The following is a 25,360-nucleotide window of genomic DNA, read 5'->3' as shown; positions in this document are numbered from 1 at the left end:
TATAGTGCTGATAACGTCCGCATTTTAAAATGCAGGAGAAAAAAAAGTTCCTCCTTTCTGTCTAATACATCATGAAAGTCGTTGGTTTTTGGCATCTTATTTGTCCAGCTTCCATATTGTTTTTATACACTTTACAAGAAATACATTGGCGGCAAACTCTGTAGCTTGCTAGCTTGTTTGCGCTGGTTTTCGGAGACTCTTATTTTGTTAGCGCAGGCGCGATGGAGCGGCACTTTTATTGTGAAGACAGGAACTGTGCGATCAGTCTTTAGGCTTTTGACAGGAAATACAATTGAAATAAAAAGTGTCTTTTTTCCTTTACACTTTTGATTGATTGATTGATTGAAACTTGTATTAGTAGATTGCACAGTACAGTACATATTCCGTACAATTGACCACTAAATGGTAACACCCCAATAAGTTTTTCAACTTTTTTAAGTCGGGTCATGTGACCGCCTGGCTCTGTTTGATTGGTCCAACATCACCAGTGACTGCATTTGATTGGTGAAACGCAGGCATGCGTAAATCCTACTTTGAAAAACCAAAACAAACATTAATAGATCGATAAAAAAAGTAGCGAGTAGCGAGCTGAATGTTGATAAATGGAACGGAGTAAAAGTAGCGTTTCTTGTCTATAAATATACTCAAGTAAAAGTAAAAGTATGTTGCATCAAAACTACTCTTAGAAGTACAATTTATCCCAAAAGTTACTCAAGTAGATGTAACGGAGTAAATGTAGCGCGTTACTACCCACCTCTGGTCTACAATTAGAGAAGCTTCGGTTCTCGCAGAAAGGATCTGTGTCATCTTTCCATAAAACTCGGGGCCCCCTCTTAGACCTTATTAGGGACAAGCTTGACATCACCCCAAGTGATTCGAGAAACGCAATTTAGACAGATCTGACCGCTGAAGACCCCCATCCACTCCTGACCGCCATTCCTTGTGTTTATTTACTTCTACGTTATATTTTATTGTATTTTTTATGTCTTCCGCCCAATTGTAGCTGAGATAGGCACCAGCGCCCCCCGTGACCCCAAAGTGAATAAGCGGTAGGAAATGGATGGATGTATTATTGATTTTAACTTATCTATTAATTTAGTTATATTTAACATATTTTGTTAGATTGAATCAATGTTTGCATATATTCATGTGTGTCTATATCTGTTATGGGCACTAGGGGATAATTACCTTGGGAATTAGGTGGGTGGGTATTATAAGGGTTGGGTTTATTATAGGACAAGGCAATATATCGATATACTCGATATACTCGATATATCGCGGGTTTGTCTCTGTGCGATATAGAAAATGACTATTTTGATATTTGAGTATACATTCTCACGCAGTTGCTTTTAGCTGCGGGCATTACACCATCAGTTTCCCGCTCTTTCCTTTCTCTCCTCACAGAGACGTAAAACAAGCGCACTTTCTTACATACGTCATGTGTTGCAACAACACGTGCAACAGAGAGGTAGAGACATGGTAACGTTAGCTGTGATGCTAATGGTGCGGTGCGGGTGGTAATACAAGAGAAAGAAGGTGCAAATCTGGTAACAAATGATGGAATAATTATTTACAGTAAAAACAGCACGGGTTGCATCGTCTGGTGGCCGTTTGGCTTCAAGCAGGAAGATGTTGAACATTTATGCGGGAAAAGCGTGCTACAAAAAGTAGCAGCACTGCTAATGTGCAGCATCATTTGAAAAGTCACCCGCTAGAGACTGAAGAGTGCTTGAAACTCCGCCTGTCAACATCTCTGGGCGGTGCCAAACCCACAAAATGCCCAAGCAACCATTTCCACATCAACACCGTATGGAAAAAAATAGTCAACAACAGAAGGAGATAACGTCCCGCAGGAACCTACCACATAGTGAAGGACATACACTATTTGATTTCCTATTATGCAGCTCATTTTTTTTGACACTTATTGAAATATCTTGTGTGACATCATGCACTAAACTGCACTTTATTTGTTTTAAACTATTGTAGTGGCGTTCTGTTCATAAAGTGCACTTTAATTTAGTGTTGTTTTGATATGTCATCTTAGTGACATCATGCACAAAAGTGCACTCATAGCTTGTTTTAAAATGTCACTGACAATCTTGCACTTTCTATTTTGGAAATGACATGAATGTTTGTGCCACTGCTTAATAACTATTTAATAAATACAGTTTTGGTCAATTGACTTAGTTGTGATTTCCTTCTCTGCATGAAAGTTTAAAAGTAGCATAAATTAATGCAGTATGAAGAAGAATATTTTAATGTAGACACATAGAATCATCATACTGCTGTGATTATATGCATCAAGTGTTCATTCAAGGCTAAGTCAAAAATATCGAGATATATATCGTGTGTCGTGAAGTGGCCCAAAAATATCGAGATATTAAAAATACGCCATATCGCCCAGCCCTAGTTTAGATCCTATTTTTATTGATATTATATTTTTAAAAACGCATGAGTGATAATTTGACGCAAGATTCCATCCATCCATCATCTTCCGCTTATCCGAGGTCGGGTCGCGGGGGTAGCAGCCTAAGCAGGGAAAGCCAGACTTCCCTCTCCCCAGCCACTTCGTCTAGCTCTTCCCGGGGGATCCCGAGGCGTTCCCAGGCCAGCCGGGAGACATAGTCTTCCCAACGTGTCCTGGGTCTTCCCCGTGGCCTCCTACCGTTTGGACGTGCCCTAAACACCTCCCTAGGGAGGCGTTCGGGTGGCATCCTGACCAGATGCCTGAACCACCTCATCTGGCTCCTCTCCATGTGAAGGAGCAGCGGCTTTACTTTGAGTTCCTCCCGGATGGCAGAGCTTCTCACCCTATCTCTAAGGGAGAGACCCGCCACACGGCGGAGGAAACTCATTTCGGCCGCTTGTACCCGTGATCTTATCCTTTCGGTCATGACCCAAAGCTCATGACCATAGGTGAGGATGGGAACGTAGATCGACCGGTAAATTGAGAGCTTTGCCTTCCGGCTCAGCTCCTTCTTCACCTCAACGGATCGATACAACGTCCGCATTACTGAAGACGCCGCACCGATCCGCCTGTCGATCTCACCATCCACTCTTCCCCCACTAGTGAACAAGACTCCTAGGTACTTGAACTCCTCCACTTGGGGCAGGGTCTCCTCCCCAACCCGGAGATGGCATTCCACCCTTTTCCGGGCGAGAACCATGGACTCGGGCTTGGAGGTGCTGATTCTCTTTCCGGTCGCTTCACACTCGGCTGCGAACCGATCCAGTGAGAGCTGAAGATCCCGGTCAGATGAAGCCATCAGGACCACATCATCTGCAAAAAGCAGAGACCTAATCCTGCAGCCACCAAACCGGAACCCCTCAACGCCTTGACTGCGCCTAGAAATTCTGTCCATAAAAGTTATGAACAGAATCGGTGACAAAGGACAGCTTTGGCGGAGTCCAACCCTCACTGGAAACGTTATTGCCGGCAATGCGGACCGAGCTCTGACACTGATCATACAGGGAGTGGACCGCCACAATAAGACAGTCCGATACCCTATACTCTCTGAGCACTCCCCACAGGACTTCCCGAAGGACACGGTCCAATGCCTTCTCCAAGTCCACAAAGCACATGTAGACTGGTTGGGCAAACTCCCATGCACCCTCAAGAACCCTGCCCAGAGTATAGAGCTGGTCCACAGTTCCACCACCAGGACGAAAACCGCAAGATTCAATGTTAGAAAATGTGGATTTCTGTGCTTTTGCGAACATTTCACCTGCCTGTATGTGGAAATAAATGCAAACTCAAATGCTTATGTGCTTACACCGAGAGCGCCATGCATCAAGGTCACTGATAATCATATAAAAACACAACTTCGTAGCATTTTGCAGAGACAGAAGAGTAGCTTTAGTGCGTGGGCAACAAGTTGGGGATTTGAAGGGATGGGTCGAGTACGGGGTTTCAGCTGTGGCTGGTGGAGCTTTGAGAAAAACACATCCAACATAGTAACCTGATCTAGCGACTGCAGCACGGGACACAGAAGGAAAAGTGCTAAGAATAGCACTCGGCCTGACACACAGCAGCAACGAGACTCCACGACAACGCTGCTAGCTCACACACAAACACAACATGGCCAGGACTGCATGATTCTGCAAAAAAAATTTTCTTACTTCAATTCAGGATAGCAAGGTTGACAACACACACACACACACACCTTCACTCCTCTTGTTGTTTTTGTTCTGCTGCAAGGTAACTTCTAAATTTGAATAGGAACTGAATGGCAACCAAGACAGCAGAACAAACTCGCCTTAGCCGGGCGAGGGTTCTAGGGAGACGGGAAGAATAGAAAAAGAAGGACGTGGTGTTGGCTGACATGCTATAGAAAGGGTAGCTGGAGTCCTTGTTTGAAATTTAGGAATTAGATTACATGATAATAGTGCTATAGGATATGGACAATACTATACATCCCGGTCATTTTATATGTCAGTACTGATATACTGTAGAGCAGGGTTAGGGAACCTATGGCTCTAGAGCCAGATGTGGCTCTTTTGAAAACTGCATCTGGCTCTCAGATAAATCTTAGCTGACATTGCTTAACACGATAATTATGAATAATTTCGCTGGTAATCACAGTGCTAAAAATAATGTGCAAAAAATAAAACATTCTCATGCATTCAAATCCATCCATCCGTTTTCAACCGCACCTGTTCAAGAAGTCGCATTAATGGTAAGAAGTATTTTATGTCACGATGGGGGGGGGTCGCAGATTGCTGCAGGGTCGTTCCCCCAGGAAGGCAGATGGACTACTCGGGACATGGCGATTAGGTAAAAACATGATTTAATTTGAACTAAAAAAATATACAAACAAAAATCGCTCACAGTGGAGGCACAACTTGGGCTAAGGAACAAAGCTAACGCATAAACAGACTATGAACATAAATCAAACAAAACTTATCTGGCATGGCATGAAGCACGAAACTATGGCAAGGCATGAAACAAGTCAGCACAGGGCGACTGACTGGCAAAGACGAGCTTAAATACTGCCTCTGATTAGTGCTCGGGAAGCAGGTGAGCGGGCATTTTGTCCACTAGAGACAGGTGGACCAAATGAGAAACCAAAGAAACCAGACAAGGGAGTGGAAAAAGAGTCCAAAGGACAAACAGCACATGGCCAAAAAAAAACATGATCAACAGACATGACATTTTATTTATTATTGGTTAGCTTCAGAATAACAATGTTATTAAAAAGAATAAAAGACTTATTATACTCAAAAAATGTTGGTCTTACTTAAAAATGCACACATTTAGTTGTATTCAGTGTTAAAAAATATGATATGGCTCTCACGGAAATACATTTTGAAATATTTGGCTTTCATGGCTCTCTCAGCCAAAAAGGTTCTCGACTCCTGTTGTATGTCATGGAAGTATTTAGTGGTGGGAATCTTTAGGCACCTCACGATTCAATCATGAGCTACGATTCCAATAAAAATCAGATATTGATGCAACTTTAACTTATATATTCCAAAGACATGCACCTGGGGTTAGGTTGATTGGCAACACTAAAATTGGCCCTAGTGTGTGAATGTGAGTGTGAATGTTGTCTGTCTATCTGTGTTGGCCCTGCGATGAGCTGGCGACTTGTCCAGGGTGTACGCCGCCTTCCGCCCGATTGTAGCTGATATAGGCGCCAGCGCCCCCCAAAGGGAATAAGCGGTAGGAAATGGATGGATGGATAGAGATGTCCGATAATATCGGGTAGCCCGATATTATCGGCCGATAAATGCTTTAAAATGTAATATTGGAAATTATCGGTTTCAAAAAGTAAAATTTATGAAAACAAATTGAATGTGTCCAAACGTTTGGCTTGTACTGTATGTTTTTCTTTTATTATCCACTCTAATTAGTAGATGAATGCTGGCAAAAGTCAGCACCAATGGAAGTAATTCGAGTCGCTCTGTTCTGCCAACAAAGCGCTTAAAAAACATCCAAACACACCCATCAACGTTTTATATAAATGCTGTAAGTACATATGTAACATAATGTAGTGACAGGCACATTCATAAAAACATGTAATATTTATATATTTTGGTTATTTTAAAGGGGAACATTATCACAATTTCAAAAGGGTTAAAAACAATAAAAATCAGTTCCCAGTGGCTTGTTGTATTTTTTGAAGTTTTTTTCAAAATTTTACCCGTCCCGGAATATCCCTAAATAAAGCTTTAAAGTGCCTTATTTTCGCTATCTTTGAAACCACTATCCATTTCCCTGTGACGTCATACAGTGCTGCCAATACAAACAACATGGCGGTTACCACAGCGACATTAGCTCGGATTCAGACTCGGATTTCAGCGGCTTAAGATATTCAACAGATTACGCATGTATTGAAACAGATGGTCGGAGTATGGAGGCAGATAGGGAAAACGAAATAGAAGAAGAAATTGAAGCTATTGAGCGAATAGCTATTGACGCTATTCGGCCATAGCGTGGGTGTACCTAATGAAGTGGCCCATAGCATGGCTGCCTTATTAGCATCGCCGGTAAAATGTGCGGACCAAACCATCAGGACTTTCGCATCTTGTGACACTGGAGCAACTTAAATCCGTCGATTGGCAAGTGTTTGTTTCGCATTAAATGTGGGTATCCAGTTTCAAATGTACATACAGCTAGAGTAAATAGCATGTTAGCATCGATTAGCGTAGCATGTGAGCATCGATTAGCTGGCAATCATGCCGTGACCAAATATGTCTGATTAGCACATAAGTCAACAACATCAACAAAACTCACCTTTGTGATTTCGTTGACTTAATCGTTGCAAATGCATCTGCAGGTTATCCATACATCTCTGTGCCATGTCTGTCTTAGCATCGCCGGTCAAATGTGGAGACACTTTGGTACATTCAATGGGGGTCTGGAGGCAGATTTCTTGCCAGTGGTGCAAATTGAATCCCTCCCTGTTAGTGTTGTTACACCCTCCGACAACACACCGTCGAGGCATGATGTCTCCAAGGTTCCAAAAAATAGTCGAAAAAACGGAAAATAACAGAGCTGAGACCCGGTGTTTGTAATGTGAAAATGAATATGGCGGCTGTGTTACCTCGGTGACGTCATCGCTAAAAGACCAATAAACAGAAAGGCGTTTAATTTGCCAAGATTCACCCATTTAGAGATCGGAAATCGGTTAAAAAAATACATGGTCTTTTTTCTGCAACATCAAGGTATATATTGACGCTTACATAGGTTTGGTGATAATGTTCCCCTTTAAACATACGAATATCAACAAAACATCAAGTTATTTTTTTCGTCACTAATTCAAAAGACTGTTTACATACTTGGCACACTAACATTCAAGAAATGCAGAATATAGTGTAGCCTGTGTTACTACCCTTTACAACAAGCAGCAACAATTGAAATTACTTTCAACCCCCATTACTTACTTTTCTTTTATTAAATTCGATCTCAATTCTCTACACCGCGGCTGGATTTTTTATTTTCCTGAGGGAACTCTCCTGAAGGAATCAATAATGTACTATCCATTTATCTAACAAACAGAGCACAGCGTGCCAAGTCAAATTCCTTGTGTGTTAAACATACCAATAAAGCGGAGAGGAAAATATTTTATCACAAACTCTGTTTCCATATGAGTTGGGAAATTGTGTTAGATGTAAATATAAACAGAATACAATGATTTGCAAATCCTTTTCAACCCATATTCAGTTGAATATGCTACAAAGACAACATATTTGATGTTCAAACTGTTAAACATTTTTTTTTTTTTTGCAAATAATCATTAACTTTAGAATTTGATGCCAGCAACACATGACAAAGAAGTTGGGAAAGGTGGCAATAAATACTGATAAAGTTGAGGAATGCTCATCACACACTTATTTGGAACATCCCACAGGTGTGCAGGCTAATTGGGAACAGGTGGGTGCCATGATTGGCTATAAAAACAGCTTCCCAAAAAAATGCTCAGTCTTTCACAAGAAAGGATGGGACGAGGTACACCCCTTTGTCCACAACGGCGTGAGCAAATAGTCAAACAGTTTAAGAACAACCTTTCTCAAAGTGCAATTGCAAGAAATTTAGGGATTTCAACATCTACGCTCCATAATATCATCAAAAGGTTCAGAGAATCTGGAGAAATCACTCCACGTAAGCGGCATGGCCGGAAACCAACATTGAATGACCGTGACCTTCGATCCCTCAGACGGCACTGATCAAAAACTGACATCAATCTCAAAAGGATATCACCACATGGGCTCAGGAACACTTCAGAAAACCACTGTCACTAAATACAGTTCGTCGCTACATCTGTAAGTGCAAGTTAAAGCTTTACTATCCAAAGCGAAAGTCATTTATCAACAACATCCAGAAATGCCGCTGGCTTCTCTTGGCCCGAGATCATCTAAGATGGACCGTGGTCTGACGAGTCCACATTTCAATTTATATTTGGAAATATTCGACATCGTGTCATCCGGACCAAAGGGGAAGCGAACCATCCAGACTGTTATCGACGCAAAGTTGAAAAGCCAGCATGTGTGATGGTATGGGGGTGCATTAGTGCCCAAGGCATGGGTAACTTACACATCTGTGAAGGCACCATTAATGCTGAAAGGTACATACAGGTTTTGGAACAACATAGGCTGCCATCTAAGCGCCGTCTTTTTCATGGACGCCCCTGCTTATTTCAGCAAGACAATGCCAAGCCACATTCAGCACGTGTTACAACAGTGTGGCTTCACAAAAAAAAAAAGAGTGCAGGTACTTTCCTGGCCCGCCTGCAGTCCAGACCTGTCTCCCATCAAAAATGTGTGGCACATTATCCATTTTCTACCGCTTATTCCCTTTTGGGGTCGCTGGCGCCTATCTCAGCTACAATCGGGCGGAAGGCGGGGTACACCCTGGACAAGTCGCCACCTCATCACAGGGCCAACACAGATAGACAGACAACATTCACACTCACATTCAAACACTAGGGACCATTTAGTGTTGCCAATCAACCTATCCCCAGGTGTATGTCTTTGGAAGTGGGAGGAAGCCGGAGTACCCGGAGGGAACCCACGCATTCACGGGGAGAACATGCAAACTCCACACAGAAAGATCCCGAGCCTGGATTTGAACCCAGGACTGCAGGAACTTCGCATTGTGAGGCAGACGCACTAACCCCTCTGCCACCATGAAGCCCTGTGGCACATTATGAAGCGTAAAATACGACAGCGGAGACCCCGGACTGTTGAAGGACTGAAGCTCTACATAAAACAAGAATGGGAAAGAATTCCACTTTCAAAGCTTCAACAATTAGTTTCCTCAGTTCCCAAACGTTTATTGAGCGTTGTTAAAAGAAAAGGTGATGTAACACAGTGGTGAGCATGCCCTTTCCCAACTACTTTGTCACGTGTTGCAGCCATGAAATTCTAAGTTAATTATTATTTGCAAAAAAAAACAAAAGTTTATGAGTTTGAACATCATGTATCTTGTCTTTGTAGTGCATTTAACTGAATATGGATTGAAAAGGATTTGCAAATCATTGTATTCTGTTTATATTTACATCTAACACAATTTCCCAACACATATGGAAACAGGGTTTATATTAATAACTTGAACACGTATTTGTTTTTAAATATATGCATTAGTGGAAATCAAAATAATCATGACATACGTTCTTTGTCACAGATTCTGTTCATAACTTTTATGGACAGAATTTCTAGGTGCAGCCGAGGCGTTCCGGTTTGGTGGCCACGGGATTAAGTCTCTGCTTTTTGCAGATGATGTGGTCCTGATGGCTTCATCGGACCGGGATCTTCAGCTCTCACTGGATCGGTTCACAGCAGAGTGTGAAGCGACCGGAATGAGAATCAGCACCTCCAAGTCCGAGTCCATGGTTCTCGCCCGGAAAAGGGTGGAGTGCCATCTCCGGGTTGGGGAGGAGACCCTGCCCCAAGTGGAGGAGTTCAAGTACCTAGGAGTCTTGTTCACGAGTGAGGGAAGAGTGGATGGTGAGATCGACAGGCGGATCGGTGCGGCGTCTTCAGTAATGCGGACGTTGTATCGATCCGTTGTGGTGAAGAAGGAGCTGAGCCGGAAGGCAAAGCTCTCAATTTAGCGGTCGATCTACGTTCCCATCCTCACCTATGGTCATGAGCTTTGGGTCATGACCGAAAAGATAAGATCACGGGTACAAGCGGCCGAAATGAGTTTCCTTCGCCGTGTGGCGGGTCTCTCCCTTAGAGATAGGGTGAGAAGCTCTGCCATCCGGGAGGAACTCAAAGTAAAGCCGCTGCACCTCCACATGGAAAGGAGCCAGATGAGGTGGTTCGGGCATCTGGTCAGGATGCCACCCGAACGCCTCCCTAGGGAGGTGTTTAGGGCACGTCCAGCTGGTAGGAGGCCACGGGGAAGACCCAGGACACGTTGGGAAGACTATGTCTCCCGGCTGGCCTGAGAACGCCTCGGGATCCCCCGGGAAGAGCTAGACGAAGTGGCTGGGGAGAGGGAAGTCTGGGCTTCCCTGCTTAGGCTGCTGCCCCCGCGACCCGACCTCGGATAAGCGGAAGATGATGGATGGATGGCATGACATACGTATATGATGTCATATTGATCCCGCCTCCAACCGACAGGGTAAACCATGTAACGTAATATGTGCAACTCTAATGTGGACCACGCATGTGATTTTCTAGTGTGACAGCTTATAAATCCACACAGAAAAACACTTACACAAATTCATTGTGACAATACCTATAGTACTAAGGGGTAGAAGTCAGACAAAATGAACGGGGGGGGGGTGCATATATACATCACTGCGACAACAGCCAGCCCATCACGTGGTTTTGGTCATGTATGCAGTCAGGCTAAATGGTGGGATGGTGGGGGAGGTCTCTCTCAGCTGCACGTACACTCCAAGCCTACGCCTTCCTCTCCTACCATCGCCGCCGCCGCCTCTAATGAGGGGCAGGACAAAGGCAGGCACAAAAGCCCGATTACTACAGGAGACAGGGGCAGCGACAAAGGCCCGCAAAGACCTCGTTGTCTTTAGTGTGATCGCACTCTGCGAAATGGATGCCAGCGTGGATGTGGATGTCGCACAATATATTGAAATGTGTTTCCACACCTTGCACAACGGGTGTTGGTAGTTTGCCATGATGACACCACAGGATTTTTAATATTTACAACAAAAAAAAATCTCGAGGGGCGGCTAGAATAGATGTATTTTTTAACTGTTTATCTTCAAACAGTGTGGAGCTGCACCCCTAAGATAACAATCCATCCTTTGATTTTTCTACTGCATATTCCTCGCGAGGTTGTGGTTTGTGGGGGCGGGGTGCTGGAGCCTATTCCAGCTGCACTCGGGTGAAATGCAGTGTACACCCTGGACAAGTCGTCACGTCACCACAGGGCAAACGTAACATTCACACCATTGCAGAATAAACTGTATTTTTTTAAGTACAAGTATCAAAGGAGGACTGGAGGCCAAGGACATTTAACACACAAAATAAGAACAAGGAGAAGGAGACATGCTAAGCACTAAATTAGCCCATAAGTATTTAGTAAAGTTTTAATTAGGGATGCACCGATTAATCGGTAACCGAATATATTCGGCCGAATATGGCAAAAAAAGCCACATTCGGCCTTCAGTGGAATGAGTTAAAAACAAGGCCGAATAGTGGCGTGTGACGCAATTTTTTGACGCGGTGACGCAATCAACCAACGTGCAGTGACGTTGGGATATGTTGTGTACCCGTATAAGTGTATGAGGTTACAAGCACACACATATTGAGATTTAGTGGGGCCTCTGTTTACATTATTAGCCTGTTGTGTAGGCTACCTGTATAAGTGTATGAGGTTACAAGCACACACTTAATTGAGATTTACTTGAGCCTTCTGTTTACATTATTAGCATATCTACTGTGGCTAAGCAGACTTTTGGACAATAATTCATTTGTTGTGGGTTTATCCAGTTTAATGCACTTCATTTTTTTTTTTGGAATGCATGTTTTGTTTGAAGGCCTAATAGAAATTATAGCATATATTATTATAAATTATAGCATATATTATTATAAATTATAGCAATTATAGCATATATTAATGCAGTATGAAGAAGAATGTTTTAATGTAGACACATAGAATCATCATACTGCTGTGATTATATGCATCAAGTGTTCATTCAAGGCTCAGGCAAAATATCCAGATATATATCGTGACATGGGCTAAAAATATCGAGATATTAACAACTTAAAATTTTAAATTTGTTTTGAAAAAGACAAGAATGTGTACATTCTCTGGGCGGGGAGAGTGTAGACCTCTTTGCATTCATAGCATCATGTCATGGCAATGTGAAGATATTTACAATTGTGACTGGGATATCAGTGTTGGGGTCTTTCTAACTTCCCCTTAGCTACTGCTTCTCTCAGTACCTGTGCCGGATGTGTGCCTGAATGTGTCCCATAAAAGGGGGCTTGTCTGCAGAACAGGGCTCCTCATCTCCCACTCCGCAGAAATGTAGTGAGCAGTCAAAGTTAGAAAGTTTTCCGTTGCCCTGGAAGTCCAACCACCCATCTGTAGTGAGCACAACAGAAGACAACCCGCAATAGTTCATCCACAATTTTTGTGTTTTCCTGCTCAAAATAAGCTTTGCATGACACGTCTCATTGAAGTGGGTGTGTGACGGAATCTCGGAAATCAAACACATTAAGCATGTTTGAACCTGTCGTCGTTTTGAACAATAGATGTTGGCATTATGTCTTTAGCTATTAATACCGCAATAGCTTTTGTAATAATTTTAGCACGGTCGGATGCTAATACAAAGAAGTGCTGATATGCTGCTTTGATTTGGAGTTGTTGAGCAGCCTTTACATTGGCTTCTGTCACTGACACACCAGGGTGATATCACTTCAAATGCGTGGATTCAATCAATCAATCAATCAAAGTTGACTTATATAGCCCTTAAATCACAAAGGCAGCAACGACGACATCCTCAGCTCAGATTTCACATCAGGGCAAGAAAGAAACTCAACCCAATGGGAACAACGTAAACCCCTACAAGGGACCGCAGATATTTTTGCCATTCTTCCTTCTGCAAGATGTTATCGCATCCATGAACTTTGTGTGTGCGTTCTGACAAACTCAACATTATGCGCGTCGGCTATGTGGTCACCACCGCACAGGGGCATTCAGGTGAAAGAACGGTATCGGTGCTTTTCAAAGACAGTAGGAAAAAATTAGAGATGCACCGAAATGAAAATTTGTGGCCGAAGCCGAATACAATTTGAGCGCTTGGCCGAAGGCCGAATACCGAATAATAAATGCAGTTTTTCACAACTTTTTTATATTGCATAAATAGCCTAGAATCAATTTTTAGACATGTTTTTCAAATAAAGTACATTTTTATTGAATATTGACATTTTTTAATATTCCAGTAGCCTTTGACTTTCAAAAAAAAGCACGGTTTCTCATTTATATTAGGCCCTCAAACAAAACATGCATTCCAAAAAAAAAAATAAAGTGCATTAAAGTGGATAAACCCACAACAAATGAATTATTGTCCTTTTGGCAAAAGTTTGCTTAGCCACAGTAGATATGCTAATAATGTAAACAGAGGCCCCACTAAATCTCAATTAAGTGTGTGCTTGTAACCTCATACACTTATACAGGTAGCCTACACAACAGGCTAATAATGTAAAGAGAGGCCCCACTAAATCTCAATAAGTGTGTGCTTGTAACCTCATACACTTATACAGGTACACAACATATCCCAGGCCAGAACAGATTTGTCAATAACAGTACTTCAGCTTCAGAATAAAAAGAAGGAAACTAACTATGTATAAAACAATTTAAATTTAACACTGCACGTCGGTTGATTGCGTCACCGCGTCAAAAAATTGCGTCTTTGCGTCACACGCCACTATTCGGCCTTGTTTTTACTCATTCCACCGAAGGCCGAATGTGGCTTTTTTTGCCATATTCGGCCAAATATATTCGATGTATCCCTAGAAAAAATCGATTCGAATTTGAATCGTGATTCTCACGTTGTGCGATTCAGAATCGATTCTCTTTTTTTTTTAATCTATTTTTATATATATATATTTTTTAATCAATCCAACAAAACAATACACAGCAATACCATAACAATGCAATCCAATTCCAAAACCAAACCTGAGCCAGCAACACTCAGAACTGCAATAAAAAGAGCAATTGAGAGGAGACACAAACACCACACAGAACAAACCAAAAGTAGTGAAACAAAAATGAATATTATCAACAACAGTATCAATATTAGTTATAATTTCAGCATAGCAGTGATTAAAAATCCCTCATTGACATTATCATTAGAAATTTATAAAAATAAAACAATAGCGTCTCACAGTGGCTTACACTTGCATGGCATCTCATAAGCTTGACAACACACTGTGTCCAATGTTTTCACAAAGATAAAATAAGTCATATTTTTGGTTCGTTTAATAGTTAAAACAAATTTACATTATTGCAATCAGTTGATAAAACATTGTCCTTTACAATTATAAAATCTACTACTCTGCTAGCATGTCAGCAGACTGCTAAAATCCTATGTATTGAATGTATACAGAATCGTTATGAATCGGAAAAATATCGTTTTTGAATCGAGAATCGCGTTGAATTGGAAAAAAATCGATTTATAATCGAATCGCAACCCCAAGAATTGATATTGAATCGTATCGTGGGACACCCAAAGATTCGCAGCCCTTGCCAGTATAGTACATTCAATTTAGGGCTGGGCGATATATCGCGGGTTTGTCTCTGTGCGATATAGAAAATGACTATATCGTGATATTCGAGTATACGTTCTCACACAGTTGCTTTAAGCTGCTGGCATTACACTACAGGCTCTTCCCACTCTTTCTTGTCTCTCCTTCTCACAGACAGCAAGTGCACCTTCTTACATACGTCACATACGTATACGCCCTCACGGAGCAGAGCGGTAGCAGCATGGGTAACGTTAGCTGTGGTGCGAGTCGTAATACGAGAGAAAGAAGGTGCCAATCTGGTAACAAATGAAGGAAGAATTAATTCCCAAGGAAAAAAGCAGGAGTCCATCGTCTGGCGGTGGTTTGGCTTCAAGTGGGAATATGTCGAACAAACAACCGTAATTTGTCAATTGTGCTGCAAAAACGTTGCTATAAAAAGTAGCATTACTGCTAATGTGTAGCATCATTTGAAAAGTCACCTGCAATGGAATGAAGAGTGCTTACTCCGCATGTCAACATCTCCATTCAGTGCCACACCAACAAAATGCCGAGGCAACCATTTCCACATCAACACCGTATGAAAAAAATAGTCAACAAAATAAGGCGATAACATCTGCAGGAACCTACCACAAAGAGACTTGATTTCCTATAATGCAGCTCATTTTTGTTTGACAGTTATTGAAATATCTTGTGTGACATCATGCACAAAAGTGCACTTTATTTGTTTTAAACTATTGTAGTGGTGTTCTGTACAAAAAAGTGCACTTTAATTTAATTGTTTTGATATGTCATCTTAGTGACATCATGCACAAAAGTGCACTCATAGCTTGTTTTAAAATGTCTCTGACAATTTTGCACTTTCTGTTTTGAAATGACATGAATGTTTGTGCCACTGCTTAATAACTGTTTAATAAATACAGATTCGATAAATTGACTTAGTTGTGATTTCCCTCTCTGCATGAAAGTTTAAAAGTAGCATATATTAATGCAGTATGAAGAAGAATGTTTGAAAGTAGACACATAGAATCATCATACTGCTCTGATTATATGCATCAAGTGTTCATTCAAGGCTAAGGCAAAATATCGAGATTGTGACATGGCCCAAAAATATCGAGATGTTATAAAATGCCATATCGCCCAGGCCTAATTCAATTAATTACTATCACAATACATTATTAGTAGACCGTCCAACCCTAGTATACGCAGACCTTTCTGGGGACTATATATATTTATAAATCGGGGCTATCAATCCGTCAATATTATTGCATTAATGCGTGTGATTAATAAAAACAACGTATCGTAGTCCATGATAGTTATCATAAAGTAATCAAAATTAATCACACAATTTGTATGACTGTTCGTAAACCCGGAAGCCGGAGCCTATTGTTACACAATGAAAAGATGAGTGATGCGAGGCAACTAATTTCACTCCAAAACAAACTTTGGATGAAACTGAGCTAATCTGTTGTCATTGCAGCGACATACTTTGTTTTCATAATCGCATAACTGGTTTAGCATTGTGGAGGGAGGCGCGGTCTGCCAGCCTGCCGCGGAGACTGTTGTGTAAGGACCGGCCTCAAACCCAGCGCGGCAGGTTGAGTATATTGCCCAGCTGGAGCTTGTTATCTAATCACCTGTCGCCTTAATTGGCAGCAACCTGACCGAGACACGGGGTTGGAGTCAGAGAAAAAAACAAACGCACAGAAACAGCACAAGGAAGAGCAAAGACATGCCGGACTGGAACTCATACTTGCGTGTATGACGATAAAAACTTGCTCTAACCCTGTACACCGGGCTCAAACACAGATCCATCAAACTCAGGAGAACCTTCCACGAGCAAAGACGCTCACGAGCATCTTAAAGCAAAGCACATACAGGGTTTACGCGGGGCATTAAAAAGGATTATGCGAAAATGAATGCCTTACATGGCATTACAAAGCATTAAATTCGATAGACGCACACAAAAAAATGTATCCAGCTGTAGGACTGCGCTGATAATTAAGTCAATCGATCGACCGGTGAATGAAAATTAACTCAATAACTTTGCCTTCATCAATACTTTACTGTACAAGTCTGTGCTTCTTTTATTTGGCTGTGGCTTTCAAACTGCATAAAAAAGGGTCTTTTTGTACGGTGCGAAAGCTTGTAAAACCCTGCCTTCATAAGGATCTGACTTGCCGACTTCTCTTACCTGCAGCATTGTTTTAACATGTCTCCCGTCCAAAGGCAAAACCCAGTAACTCACTTCCAGCTGATTTTGAGAAAACAAAGGAAAACCAATCCATCTTGATGCTGTCTTACAAAGATCTACAAAGTCATCAAACGTACAGATGTTTTCTTGAGTTGTCCTTTTCTTGCCGATTGAGCCGTGGATTGAATCTGCTCTCATGAACTTGTGCCCTTTCTCCGGATATTTTATCACAATCTCGGGTGGGCCCCGTTCTGCTTTGGCACATTGGGCAAGAGCCGTGTACAGCGTCCAGTTTTTATTTGGACCTCCACAGTTATCTTCCCAAAAGAGTATGCAAGGGGAAGAATCAAGAACAATACATTTAAAGGGGAACATTATCACAATTTCAAAAGGGTTAAAAACAATAAAAATCAGTTTCCAGTGGCTTGTTGTATTTTCTGAAGTTTTTTTCAAAATTTTACCGGTCTCGGAATATCCCTAAATAAAGCTTTAAAGTGCCTTATTTTCGCTCTCTGCGAAGACACTGGCCATTTCCCTGTGACGTCACACAGTGCTGCCAATGTAAACAAACAATGGGAATACCACAGCATGATATAGTGACATTAGCTTGGATTCAAACTTGGATTTCAGCGACTTAAGCGATTCAACAGATTACGCATGTATTGAAACAGATGGTTGGAGTATGAAAGTATTGAAGAAGAAACTGAAGCTATTGAGCGAATAGCTATTGACGCTATTCATAGCCATAGCATGGCCGAATAGCTGCGTTAGCATCGCCAGTAAAATGTGCGGACCAAACGATCAGGTCTTTCGCATCTTTTGACACTGGAGCAACTTAAATCCGTAGATTGGTAAGTGTTTGTTTCGCATTAAATGTGGGTGGAAGGAAACGTAATATAGTTGCAAATGCATCTGCAGGTTATCCATACATCTCTGTTCCATGTCTGCTTTAGCACTGCCGGTAAATAGCATGTTAGCATCGATTAGCTGGCAGTCAACATCAACAAAACTCACCTTTGTGATTTTGTTGACTATCGTTGCAAATGCATCTGCAGGTTATCCATACATCTCTGTGCCATGTCTGCTTTAGCACCGCCGGTAAAATGTGGAGACACTCCGGCACATACAATGGGGGTCTGGCGGCAGACACTTTGGCATCTTCGGGCCAGTGGTGCAACTTGAATCCCTCCCTGTTAGTGTTGTTACACCCTCCGACAACACACCGTCGAGGCATGATGTCTCCAAGGTTCAAAAAATAGTCAAAAAAACGGAAAATAACAGAGCTGAGACCCGGTGTTTGTAATGTGTTGAAAATGAAAATGGTGGGTGTGTTACCTCGGCGACGTCACATTCTGACGTCATCGCCTCCAGCGCGATAAACAGAAAAGCGTTTAATTCGCCAAAATTCACCCATTTAGAGTTCGGAAATCGGTTAAAAAAATATATGGTCTTTTTTCTGCACCATCAAGGTATATATTGACGCTTACATAGGTCTGCTGATAATGTTCCCCTTTAAGGCAGCACTGTGTGACGTCACAGGGAAATGGCCAGTGTCTTCGCAGAGAGCGAAAATAAGGCACTTTAAAGCTTTATTTAGGGATATTCCGAGACCGGGAAAATTTTGAAAAAAACTTCAAAAAATACAACAAGCCACTGTGAACTGATTTTTATTGTTTTTAACCCTTTTGAAATTGTGATAATGTTCCCCTTTAAGAAACTGAGCGTAACTGTTTTGAAATGTAGGTTAATGATCCGATATGCAAACAGCGGACAGGAACAATGAGGCCTTTGCTGCCGATTAGTGTTTAAAAAGGAGAAGGGGGCACAGCGAGGGAGGCATTAGAGCAAAGGTCAGGACCTAAGCGTGGGACGCAAGCGCCAACCTCACATGAAAGGGGAACATTTGCAGTCCAGTTTTTAAAGCAAAGCAAACTGGACACTCCAGTGCATGTACTTAATGGCGTCACATAAGTTTTTATCCATTTTCACTTAATCCTCACTCCTTTTTAATTATGAATTGCATTGACTCGTGTTATTCCTTCCCCTTCAGGTACATAGTCAAGATGGCGATGATTGAGGGTGGACAGGGCAACATCTTGATGGAGAACTGCATTTGCCATACTTCCCAGTGTGAGCTCACGTACGCACTCAAAACGCTAAGTAAGTGTTGATTTAGGCCAATCTTAGATGTCTTTTTCTCCACTGAAAAAAACAGGTTTACTCAAAGAGAAACACATGACTTTACCTAATACTTAGAACCAATTACAAATGCTCAGTCAATATGTTCCTTGTGATGCAATAACGTTAGCTTTTAACAGAGCTCGTGATGACGAGGTGTCCACCGCAGGGAAAACCTTGTGTCTGTTCCTATTAAGACTCAAACACCTGTCACATTCGTTTAAGCCTGATGAGCAGTTGATGCAGTCATATGACAGACACATGCAGGTCATTGAAGGATGGAGGCGGTCCTGGACAGGCTACTGTGTTTACAAAAAGTTACAGTATTATATTATTAACATTAAGTGTGGGAGGTAGGGATGTAACAGTACGTGTATTTGTATTAAACCGTTTCTGTACGGGGGCTTCGGTTCGGTTCGGAGGTGTACCAAACGAGTTTCCACACGGACATATTAGGTAACGCACCGCACGTTGTGTAAACAATGCAGAGCGAGGCACAACACACGGCAGGCTCGCAGCGACCGGGCTAGGACAACATGCAAAAGCCTGAGCTGGATGACCCTCCTGCCTTGTTCACAGCTCCCCTTTGGGAACACTTCGACTTCGCAGTGCGATACAACAATGGCGGACGGAGGTTTGCCGACATTGTTAAAGGGGAACATTATCACCAAACCTATGTAAGCGTCAATATATACCTTGATGTTGCAGAAAAAGACCATGTATTTTTTTAACCGATTACTGAACTCTAAATGGGTGAATTTAGGCAAATTTAACGCCTTTCTGTTTATTGGTCTTTTAGCGATGACGTCAGAACGTGACGTCACCAAGGTAACACACCCGCCATTTTCATTTTCACATTACAAACACCAGGTCTCAGCTCTGTTATTTTCCGTTTTTTCGACTATTTTTTGGAACCTTGGAGACATCATGCCTCGTGGGTGTGTTGTCGGAGGGTGTAACAACACTAACAGGGAGGGATTCAAGTTGCACCACTGGCAAGAAATCTGCCTCCAGACCCCCATTGAATGTACCAAAGTGTCTCCACATTTGACCGGCGATGCTAAGACAGACATGGCACAGAGATGTATGGATAACCTGCAGATGCATTTGCAACGATTAAGTCAACGAAATCACAAAGGTGAGTTTTGTTGATGTTGTTGACTTATGTGATAATCAGACATATTTGGTCACGGCATGACTGCCAGCTAATCGATGCTAACATGCTAGGCTAATCGATGCTAACAGGCTATTTACACTAGCTGTATGTACATTTGAAACTAGATACCCACATTTAATGCGAAACAAACACTTACCAATCGACGGATTTAAGTTGCTCCAGTGTAACAAGATGCGAAAGTCCTGATGGTTTGGTCCGCACATTTTACCGGCGATGCTAATAAGGCAGCCATGCTATGGGCCACTTCATTGGGTACACCCACGCTATGGCCGAATAGTGTCAATAGCTATTCGCTCAATAGCTTCAATTTCTTCTTCAATTTCGTTTTCGCTATCTGCCTCCATACTCCGACCATCTGTTTCAATACATGCGTAATCTGTTGAATCGCTTAAGCCGCTGAAATCCGAGTCTGAATCCGAGCTAATGTCGCTGTGGTAACCGCCATGTTGTTCGTATTGGCGACCCTGTATGACGTCACAGGAAAATGGATAGTGGTTTCGAAGATAGCGAAAATAAGGCATTTTAAAGCTTTATTTAAGGATATTCCGGGACCGGTAAAATTTAGGAAAAAACTTCAAAAAATACAACAAGCCACTGGGAACTGATTTTTATTGTTTTTAACCCTTTTGAAATTGTGATAATGTTCCCCTTTAAGCCGCAGTAGGGTATGGTTCTGGCAACACATCAAACATGCTAACCCCTTTGAAGCGGCACCACCTCCAAGTAAACCTCGGTTTACGGAAAAGAGGAGCGTGGTGCAAAATCTGCATTCAAGCAGCTTCTCCTCGGACAGCCAGGCAGGGCTAAAGCAATAAATGTTTTTATAGCAGCACATTTAAGACCATCCATCCATCCTTCCATCCATTTTCTACCGCTTGTCCCATTCGGGGTGGCGGGGGGTTGCTGTATTACATTATAACTAGATTTTGACCCACTTCTATGGTGGAAGAACAATGAGCCCATATATCCTCTTACTGCCAAGTTAGCCAGGCTGTGGGGGGAAGAAAAATTTATCTGAGGCTAAGTTGACTTGAAACTGTTTAATGTTGCAATTAGGGCTGGGCGATATATCGATTTGTCTCTGTGCGATATAGAAAATTACTATATTGTAATATTCGAGTAAACGTTCTCACGCAGTTGTTTTTAGCTGCGGGCATTCCCACCCCTTCTTGTGTCTCCTTCTCAAAGTGTGATATGGCCTAAAAATATCGCAATATTAAAAAAAGGCCATATCACCCAGCCCTAGTTGCATTGTTTACATGTAGAAGAAAAGTTGTGTCATTTTATTTAATCTGAGCAACAACTGGAGGCAGTTTAATGTTGATTAACGTGAACCCCAACTTAAAGTGTATGGAAGCTGGATAAATAAGATGCCAAAAACCAACCACTTTCATGTGGTATTGTACAGAAAGGAGGTCTTATTTTCTCCTCCATTTGAAAATGTGGGCGTTATCATCATTACTGTCTGATTCCAATCAATGCAAGTCATCAGAATCAGGTAATACAGCAATTTATATTTTTGTCTTCGTGAAAGAAAGACATATGTGTTACACATGTTTGTATTATCATTAAACACATTTAACTTGTTAAGAAAAACGTCTCTTTCATAAATAAATAAATGATATATATAAATGAGGTAGATCCCCTCGATTTGGTCAATTGAAAAGTAGCTCGCCTGCAGAAAAGGTGTGGGCACCCCTGTTCTAGGTTGATGACAACATTTTATCCATCCATTTCCTACCGCTTATTCCCTTTTTGGGGTCGCGGGGGGCGCTGGGGCCTATCTCAGCTACAATCGGGCGGAAGGCGGGTACACCCTGGACAAGTCACCACCTCATCGCACAACATTTTTCAAAGTTTTAAAATTTTTACATTATTGGGTAGATTCCAAAAGTCTTATTTTGTTAAATTCCACAGAATTTCTTTTTAAAAACATTTTCTATAGAATCACTTGTCATTATTGTTATTGTTTAAAAACTCAGGAAATAAGACCCTGGACACAGGAGGACATTAAAGGGGAACTGCACTATTTTTTTTTTGCCAATCAATTACAATCCTTATGTATGTTATTCTTTTTTAATGCTTTATAAATATTAAACATATGCGATCAAAGATTTTCTTACAATGGACCTAATGTGAGTCGCTCTATTCTGCCTATAAAAGCCCTTAAAAAACATCCCAGTCGCTCTATTCTGCCTATAAAAGCCCTTAAAGAACATCTAAACATTTCTATTAAGGTTTTACATACATGCTGTAAGTATATATGTAATGTAGTAACAGGCACATTTCTAATAACATTTAATATTTACAAATTTGGTCATTTTAATACGCTGCCCATTAATTTAAAAAACACTTCAAGACCTTCGCCTGTGATTTCTACTCACTGCAGACTTCACGAGAGCCAACAAACATAATAAAACATCACTTACTGCGCAATGTCTGCTGTCATAATGATGACAACAGACGGGGGTGAAACCAAACATCTTTTCATGTCGTTCTCGTCATTTCCGGGTTTAAATTGGCTGCCAAAGTGTGCCAACATGTCGGATTGCATCCTTGTCCTGCATTGCAGTGGAGAGGCATGATTTATGATCTTCAATAAACTTTCACGAGGAAGCAGCTTACCACTCGATGATGTAAACATGGGCACACACGCTAGTGATCACGGCACTGCTACAAATAGTTTGTCTGAGTTAGCGCTTACATTTAACAATATAACTAATACTTGGTTAATATTCAAGTCACCAAATGTATATGGACTATTGATGGCGCTTTTTGGATGTTTATTGCGTTTAATGGGTGGAATAGAGGACCTTTATTTACATGTTGGATTGCACTTTTTTAAAATACATCCGTCGTCATGTCTTTCATAATATTGTGAACGATAGACAAAATTCCACAAAATAGTGCAGTTCCCATTAAGGGGTGAAAAACAAATGATTTAAACCAAAACCAATGGTAGGAAATTAGGGATGCACCGATTAATCGGTAACCGAATATATTCGGCCAAATATGGCAAAAAAAGCCACATTCGGCCTTCGGTGGAATGAGTTAAAAACAAGGCCGAATAGTGGCGTGACGCAATTTTTTGACGCGGTGACGCAATCAACCAACGTGCAGTGACGTTGGGATATGTTGTGTACCTGTATAAGTGTATGAGGTTACAAGCACACACTTATTGAGATTTAGTGGGGCCTCTGTTTACATTATTAGCCTGTTGTGTAGGCTACCTGTATAAGTGTATGAGGTTACAAGCACACACTTAATTGAGATTTACTTGAGCCTTCTGTTTACATTATTAGCATATCTACTGTGGCTAATTAGACTTTTGCCAAAAGGACAATAATTCATTTGTTGTGGGTTTATCCACTTTAATGCACTTTATTTTTTTTTGGAATGCATGTTTTGTTTGAAGGCCTAATATAAATGAAAAACTTTGTCCTTTTTTTGAAAAGCAAAGGCTACTGGAATATTTAAAAAATGTCAATATTCAATAAAAAATTAGTTTATTTGAAAAACATGTCAAAATATTGTTCTAGCCTATTTATGCAATATAAAAAAAATTGTGAAAAACTGCATTCATTATTCGGTATTCGGCCTTCGGCCAAGCGTTTAAATTTTATTTGGCTTCGGCTTCGGCCACAAATTTTCATTTCGGTGCATCCCTATAGGAAATCATTTAAATATGAAATTGATATTGTTATATCGACATCCTGTGTTTTTTCTGATTATAATTATGATCAAAAATGTAATAATTCAACGACCTTCAAAATGTGATGCAGGAGCATTGGTATGACGATATAAAAACTTAATATCTCGGTTATCATGACCAAAATTATCACAGTATTGGTAAATGTGTTCAACAAGTACTTTTACAGACAGAAATCTTAACCAAGTTTTATTTTCTTTTCCATCCATCCATCCATTTTCTACCGCTTATTCCCTTTCGGGGTCGCGGGGGGTGCTGGCGCCTATCTCAGCTACAATCGGGCGGAAGGCGGGGTACACCCTGGACAAGTCGCCACCTCATCGCAGGGCCAACACAGATAGACAGACAACATTCACACTCACATTCACACACTAGGGCCAATTTAGTGTTGCCAATCAACCTACTCCCAGGTGCAAATAAACATGCATACAAACGTTTTTGGGAAGAAGAAACATGAAATATTGTTCCGGCTTCATATCATAAGAGTATTTTTTCTTCGTATTTGTGTGTTTAAATATGTTTATCTTCTTCCATTAAAATGTGTTAACTTTTTTGAATGTTTTTTTTAATAAAAGCATATTGGGTGATTACTTCATTTTAATTAACAACTAACATATCATGGTTCCCCACGAGGAAACCTTACAATTAAATTTATAAACAGCTGTATGGACACTTATTGTGATGTAGAATAATCCCATGTTTTTTCAAGTTTTCCAAGGAAATTTTGCATATTTTGGAATGCCAATGTTAATGACAAATGTAATAAAAGGTGTTTGTGAAATTCCCTAATGTTGTTTGGTGCTAATTAAAGGCCTACTGAAAGCCACTACTAGCCACCACGCAGTCTGATAGTTTATATATCAGTGATGAAATATTAACATTGCAACACATGCCAATACGGCCGCTTTAGTTGACTAAATTACAATTTTAAATTTCCCGCGGAGTTTCTTGTTGAAAACGTCGGGGAATGATGACGCGTATGATGACGCGTGCTTGTGACGTTATTGCTTGGAGGGGACATATTAGCCCGGCTAAAAGTCGTCTCTTTTCATCGCATAATTACACAGTATTTTGGACATCTGTGTTGCTGAATCTTTTGCAATTTGTTCAATTAATAAAGGAGACGTCCAATAAGAAAGATGTCGGTGGAAAGCGGTGGATTGCAGCTGCCTTTAGCACCGAAACACAGCCTGTGTTTCTTTGTTTGTTGTGAAGCTTTAACACAGAGCGGTCAAGCGAACATGTTTGTCTACGTCAACCAGCAAGTTTTTGGATGGGAAAATTGTGATATTAAGTCGGGTCTTACCGGGGACTTCAGCGGATTATGCGACTTCCTTCTGCAGCTCAAAAAGGCATCTGTGATATTGGCTCCTGCATTGGCTTCTCTGAGAGACACTGGTGTTCACCGCAGCCTTCCGACTTTCAGGTATGCCTT

The 25,360-nt window shown here is 41.3% G+C and overlaps 1 protein-coding gene across 2 annotated transcripts in view; it reads right to left on the bottom strand.

Annotated features, from left to right (window-relative positions):
* The window catches only part of ankrd12 (ankyrin repeat domain 12), a 101,601-nt gene that overhangs the window by 66,331 nt on the left and 9,910 nt on the right, over positions 1-25,360 (bottom strand). The window lies entirely within an intron of this gene.

Source organism: Nerophis ophidion, linkage group LG14 (assembly GCF_033978795.1).
Source record: "Nerophis ophidion isolate RoL-2023_Sa linkage group LG14, RoL_Noph_v1.0, whole genome shotgun sequence".
NCBI lineage: Eukaryota > Metazoa > Chordata > Actinopteri > Syngnathiformes > Syngnathidae > Nerophis > Nerophis ophidion.
The sequence above is the reverse complement of the archived record's forward strand: the minus strand, read 5'-3'. Positions and strand labels throughout refer to the sequence as shown.